The 6,518-nt window shown below is 39.5% G+C and overlaps 1 long non-coding RNA gene across 1 annotated transcript; it reads right to left on the bottom strand.

The window, feature by feature from the left end:
• Positions 1–799: 799 nt before the first annotated feature.
• On the bottom strand, positions 800–2,805 carry LOC111923964 (uncharacterized). Its single transcript, XR_002861372.2, has 3 exons — positions 2,701–2,805; positions 1,846–1,916; positions 800–931 (listed from the first exon to the last, which is right to left on the bottom strand). It is a non-coding gene; the product is annotated as an uncharacterized LOC111923964 (long non-coding RNA).
• Between the last annotated feature and the right edge of the window lie 3,713 nt (positions 2,806–6,518).

Here is a 6,518-nt window from a genome sequence, read left to right as displayed (position 1 = left end):
ACAACAGTGGCCAGAAGTGGATTTTCCATCCTGACTAGATTGTAGTTTACTTCATCAAAGTAATTATCTATTACTCCCATGTATAGCGTTTGTTTACAAGTTCCATACCACATGCTTCTGTCTAAACCGAAGTGATGGTCTTTGCTGAAGACAAACCAAACAATGAGGTAGAAAGAAGAACTATATTGGTAGTCACTGAAACTCTCACAGTTGAAGGATCCTCAAGCCAGACATGCAATTGCTTTTGGATAGAAGAAAGAAATTAAGAAGCTGGATGGTGAGATAAGAAGCTGACATTAGCCAAGGAAGGCCCTTGCAAGATGTTTGCAAAAGTTTACCAAACTTTTCCAAGTCACTAAGGATCGTCTGGACCTCCCACTAGGCTTACAAACATCTGTCTCAAGTCATGCAGTCCTCCACACTTCTCTGACTTTGGGACACATATCTACACTCTTCCCTTGTAAAGGCAGCACCTCTACATCTCACCAGCTTACTGTGCAAAAGCAACCTCTAGTCAGCTTCTTCCCAGTGTTACAACCTTAGCAAGTACCGAGAGGCACGTTTTACGCATCAGCTCAAAACACTGAGTCTCACTCTTCCTCCCTGGGACTTTTTATGTTCCACTGTATTTTCTGGCTTGCTTCTAGTAAGAAATGCCAGGGACCTTCTCTTCAATAACCAGAACTTCAGCTGGCTTCTCTGAACTTCTATCACTAACAACAATCCCTTTCAGAAATTGTCTTTATCCCCACTAGTCTTCTCTTGATTTTTTGTTTTTACCTCAAAAAACTTGACAGGGGGAGAAATTGATTTTTGTCTTCTTCAAAAACTTCTCTTATTATCCATTGCAATATCTGATTCCATAGTGTATGCTTGTTGCTTCTTCCTAAGAAGGGAAGTCAAAATTGATGCGGCTGACATTCAGCTCTCCCTAAAAATAAAAGCCAATTACCCTTTGTGAAATGAAATAAATATGTACATTAAATCTTTCATCACTGGCTAAAATAATTCATTACAGTTTCCTACTGAAGGGAAATGAGGAACGTGATCTCTATGTGAAAGCATGACAAAGTAACACCTGTGGATTTGACATGATCAGACCCTAATATTTGTGAGTAAACCAAGGGCAAAATGCAAGGTAATTTCCAGTCAGACTGAAAATAGCTCAGAGCAGCTTGCATCGATCTGCCCCCGTGTTTCTGACAGTGCCACATGTTAAAAAACCAGTTTTTAAGTTAAATTTGAAGCAGGAAAAGGATATCTTAATAAGGAGCACGTGTGTGCGCAGTCATTTGCAGACACACATTTTCTTGACACAAACTGTCACCTGGATATTGGTTTCAACATTCAGCATCTCAGTTCTCTGCAAACATTAACAGAAAAACAGAATGCAGGAAGTCCTGGGATTCAGTAAAATCCATGGCAAAACTCCCACTGAGCTCCAGCTATCCTCATTCTTGCTCTCAATCTCTAGTCAATGTGTCTTCTTGTTTATTTTCTTGTTCCAATACTTTCCTCTAATGATATTAACACAGGAGAAATAACTTCTTGTCAGCACAGCTCTACAGAAATTGGCAGGTTCTGTTTCAAGGCATTTGTGCAAGCTTCTTCTTTGGTTTGATTAGACTATTCTTGCTTCAGCATTTGGACCCAGATCAAGAGAGAAATTTCAAATTCTGCCCACAGAATGTTCATGTGCAGCATCTGAATTGGAATGAGGTCATTCTGCCTTCATTTTCATGCCTTGAGGTTTGTTGCTAGCTTTAGAACCAGAAATCTGCAGCAAAACTGAGCTCCTTTCACCTAGCTTCAGGACTAAATTATCTAACATCAGGAACTACTTACATTGGTGAATACATGCCAACAGCTATCACACAGTGGTATCTGAGATGGAGCATTTATTTCCTCTTTTAACCCTAAGGAAATATTATGATAACAAAATGTCATCACCCCTGGAAAGTATTGACTTTTACATGATGACCACAGGGTCCATTTTTGGACCAGCTTGTCTGAAATTCATTACACTAACCAAAGATTGCTGGGTTGGGCTTTTTTTCTGTTGTGTTCTAAGAAATTGGAATCATAAAAGCTTCATGCCATGTGAGATTGGACAACAGAAGCTCTGAGAAGCTCCTCTTAACTGTGCGGCTGTTGCCCAGACTAAGTAGTATTTACAGCAATGTTCATTTGTGGGTCTCTGAAAATCAGTGGTCATTGCTGTAAAAGAGCCCATCTGTCCTTCTAAAAAACATTTCAGCTTGGAACCAGTGAAACTCTGAAGCTTACTGTGAGGGCCCAGAATTCAGCTGGCATGTTCAGTTTATTACTGCTGCCTATATATCCTGCAGATGATTCCAAAAGTCTCCCAGAAGCAACAAATTAATAACCAATAAATTTTTGCTAATTTCTTGTTGCTCTATTATTTCCTCGTCACTGTCATTATCTAATTTTTGTTCTCCTTACAGCTGTTTCTCTCTGATTGATCTTCCTCCCTGTGTCACCATGCTGATCAAGCACAGCACTGTCCTCCCAGTGACAACATTTGTCAAATCCTGTGTACTTAATGCTCAAAGGCAGTTATGCTGCAGCATCACCTTAGACATTTCAAACAAGAGCTCTGTAATGTCACCCCAGCTAGCAGTTATGCAAAGGTAATCCCCATCCATTTGAATGGAAAACCCACAGCATGGATTCACTTACAGATTTATGTATATGAAAGGGCAGGGAAGTCTGGCACCCTGGAGAAGACTGCTGCTGACTTGGGCATGCAGGACCTGGTTAGTGAGTGTTCCCATAGACCTGTAACTACACACATAACACCATTCTGTTTGACTTTTTCCCCCCTTGGTTCCATTTTCCAAATCAAATTTTAAAGGGTTGGATCTGACCTTCTCACCCTGAGAAACAGTGAAAGAGCTCAAGCAGGAATACCTGGCCAGTCACACTATTAAAACAAAAACAATTACTGCCTTATTTAACAAAACAAGCCACAATCTCAAAATGGTAGAGGCCGCCTATTTTGTTAAGGTCTTAATAGCATATTTTATGGTTCCCTGAGGAATAATTCTCCTTATTCAGAGAAACACTTATTAACCTTCATAATTTATTTGTGGCTTCACTAAACACGCACGTACTGTACTGTATGGCCATTAATCCTGGGAATGAACTTAATGATGGGTTCAGTTTAGCTCAGATAACCACCCAGATTTCTGGATACCTTTTTGAATATATATCAACTGCTTGAGACTCACTAATACACTTTTTCCAAAGTCTCTGGTACATGGCACTCTCTTTCTAGTCAGCCCTCCCAGAAGGTCCCCATTTTCTTCCCATCAAGTTAGGTGAAGTGTACAACTATTTGTTAACTGGCACCACAGTTATTTGTATTTCTGAGATAAAACCTTAGCTTTTAGCCAGAAGGTCCTAGAGAAATGCAGCCTGTATTGTAGTCCTAGACTTTGCTGTCAAACATGCGTGTTCTCTCTCTCCTATAACACTCGTTTCAGTGAAGAAGATGAGAATAGTGGAAATACAGAAGCTATCCCATCTGACTCCTATAAATTTGGCATGTAGCTAGTCTGTGCATAACCTCATACAGCTTTCATTACTTCTAGTTTGGTATTTTTTTCCCAATAACCTACTTAACCAGGCCTTTTTTGGTGCCTTGCATTTGATAGTTACGTGTTTTGATTTGTTATGTCTGTTTCTCCTGTTCCTATCACTGCAGGATGCTGAACCTGTTTAGGACTCTAAACAGAGACACATCATTAAAAATAATTATTTATCTATAAAGCATTAAAAAAAAAATCCCAGAAATATTGTCTTGCTATTAAAGACAATAGATGCCCAAATATTGAGAAGTCAGTCTCTCTCATAATGCCTACTCTAGTTGTTTTTTTTTTTGCAACTTCTTATTATTTTGACTTTCTCTGCTGTTTTTAGCTAGTAATTACAACTGAATATGAAGAACTCCTCCTTAACATAATCCATCATTTTCATAAAATGAACAAACCCAATAGTAATGATGTTACTCCCAGAATTTACTAGCATGGTGATATTTCTGTGGAGCCTGTGGACAGAACAGCCATACCACGGCTATGTGAGCAATTACTGCTTGAACCAGAACTAACTTTAGAGAAAGCTATAGTTATTTCTAGCCAAATTGTGACTGCAGTAGCAAGGGCTAAAATAATTGCTCAAGAGGCTATAGACCATGTCCAAGCAGTTCATTCATTAATGGGCATAAACTGGCGTAAGCGTGGCAGGCAGAGTGGTCGTAAACAGAGCACATTTGATACATCTAGAAAGCACCATGCCATCTTAACAACCTCTGATACTTCAAAGTCAGGCTTTGATTGTGAATCTCTACTGTGTGTTGTCAACTGCACTCTGAAATAAAACCATGGCCTGCAGGCAATTTCTTTATCAAATTAGGGGTTTTATAAGGGTGAGATAAAAGAATCACAAATCTGTGCTTACACTTGTCATGGTTGAAGACACTTGAAGACATTGGATATTCAATTTCTACTAAAACAAAATCAATAATTTAGCCATCAAACAAAAACACACCTGGGCTTCAAGCCTATGATGATTAAGAAGAAAACTTTGGAAACTTGATCAGATATAACCAATGTAACAAGCTTGACTAAATCTGCAGATGGGCTGAAACAGCAACACTGAAAGATGTGAACTGCCCTGTTAACTAACAGAACAAGGCCTTCACAGGACCTTACCAACACCACTGTAATTTATGCATTAACTATTAGCTTACCCCCTGGGATGACCAGGGAACGAGGTAAGGAGCTCTTGTTACTGTCTTCTGTGTCTGGTTGGCTGTATAAAGGAGAGATGAGCAAGAGAAGCTTCTGAATGGCCTTGGGGAGAGAAGAAAGTTGGCTGGTCTGGCCAAATTAGGAATTTACTTCCTTGTCCTGATAGCTCAAGTCCTTGGCACTAGGCCACAAGATTCACTTAACTGCACAAGAACAAAGACCCCAGTGGGACCAAGCAAGAGTATGGTGCTGTTGGAAGCACTTGATTCTGTTTATGGCCTGAAAAACATTGAGCTTCTCTGTAGGTTGTACCAGCCAATATCAACTCAATGTGAATGAGCAAGGCAAGATAAACACATGCTGTGTAATGTGTTTAAATGCATTGGCTAATTTTCCTGCACACAATTGAATAAAAGCCCTGAAGTGAAAACACTTCCATAGCTTGCTCATGGGGACAGGCAGTTATCTATGGTAGGGAGGGTCATACAGTGTTTGCTCCCTAGAAAATCACCCATGCTGCTGAACAGCACAAAGTACAGTACTGAGTAGGGGGAGAACATTTGAGAATACCTTACTTGCAGAAAATGCAGGAAGATTCCCTGACATAAGTGTGATGGGTCATCTCTGCAGAGCAGGCTTGCAAGGGACACTGCTCTGTACCTCACTGAACGCCAAAGCCAGGTGCCTTCAACTTGTTCAGAAACTACTTAGACAGTTGGCTGCAAGAGCAATGGCTCAGGATCAGATTCCAGTCCTAGGAAATCCTGTTACTTGCCAAACAAGAAAGTAGCTGTAACACTGCTGGCCCAGTTGTATCCATTGTTCTTGACACGGTATATTAGGACCTTTTGGAGCACCATCAGAGAGCACAGAGCACACTACTGCTTGTAACAGACTGTGCCAGCCAACACCTAGGAATAGACTTTTTTTCTGCCCCACTTCTATAACTGTGCATCTATAAAATACTCCTGTGTTGCCTTAATTATGCCCCTATTTGCAATTCAAGCCTTGTTAAGGAAAACCTCCAAGAATAAAATAAACAGTGGGGGTGACTTTTTCTTTTTCCTAAATTTTCACTAGCACAGTCAAAAAAAGGGAAAGTAGGAAAACATGAAGGTTTTCCTAGAAATACTAATTTTCAACTACAAATATGTTTTTAATTATTTTTAGTAACCTCTTCAAACATTTTAAAACTACTTGTCTTTCATGCACTTAGAGATTAAGGGGGCATCATTCTCAGTCGCAATTACTACTTTCCATTGGAAATGTAGACAAAATTACTCTGACAAGGTGTACTGAATAAAATGTGCAAATACTTGTTTTATTTATATCATGGTAATCACCACAGTATTCCCAGTGCACCTAAGTATAAATGGAACCCTATATTATAATTCCACAAGTTCCTTTCCTGTTTGTTATTATACATACTAATCACAAAAAAGGTATTCTGACTGAAAACTGTGCACCATTGTAATGCGAACATTGACAACAATTAAGTAGTGATGGGCAATTGTAGTTTACAGAGATGCTACACATATTTTTATATAGTATCTGCAAAGAATAAGTAACAGATTAAGACCGAATGTTTTTCATGGATTTTTCATGTGCCTGTGACTGTACATTTTGTCAATAAATGTATTAAAATATAAGTCTCGCACCCTCTGTCCTAATTCTGTGATGACAGAAATGGTCCTTCACTGACTCGCCCTGCTGGCTGCTGGTACAACAGGGTCATGAGCAATTCAC

This window comes from Cyanistes caeruleus, chromosome 1, assembly GCF_971803275.1.
Source record: "Cyanistes caeruleus chromosome 1, bCyaCae1.hap1.1, whole genome shotgun sequence".
NCBI lineage: Eukaryota > Metazoa > Chordata > Aves > Passeriformes > Paridae > Cyanistes > Cyanistes caeruleus.
This window is presented reverse-complemented; position numbering and strand designations above follow the sequence as displayed.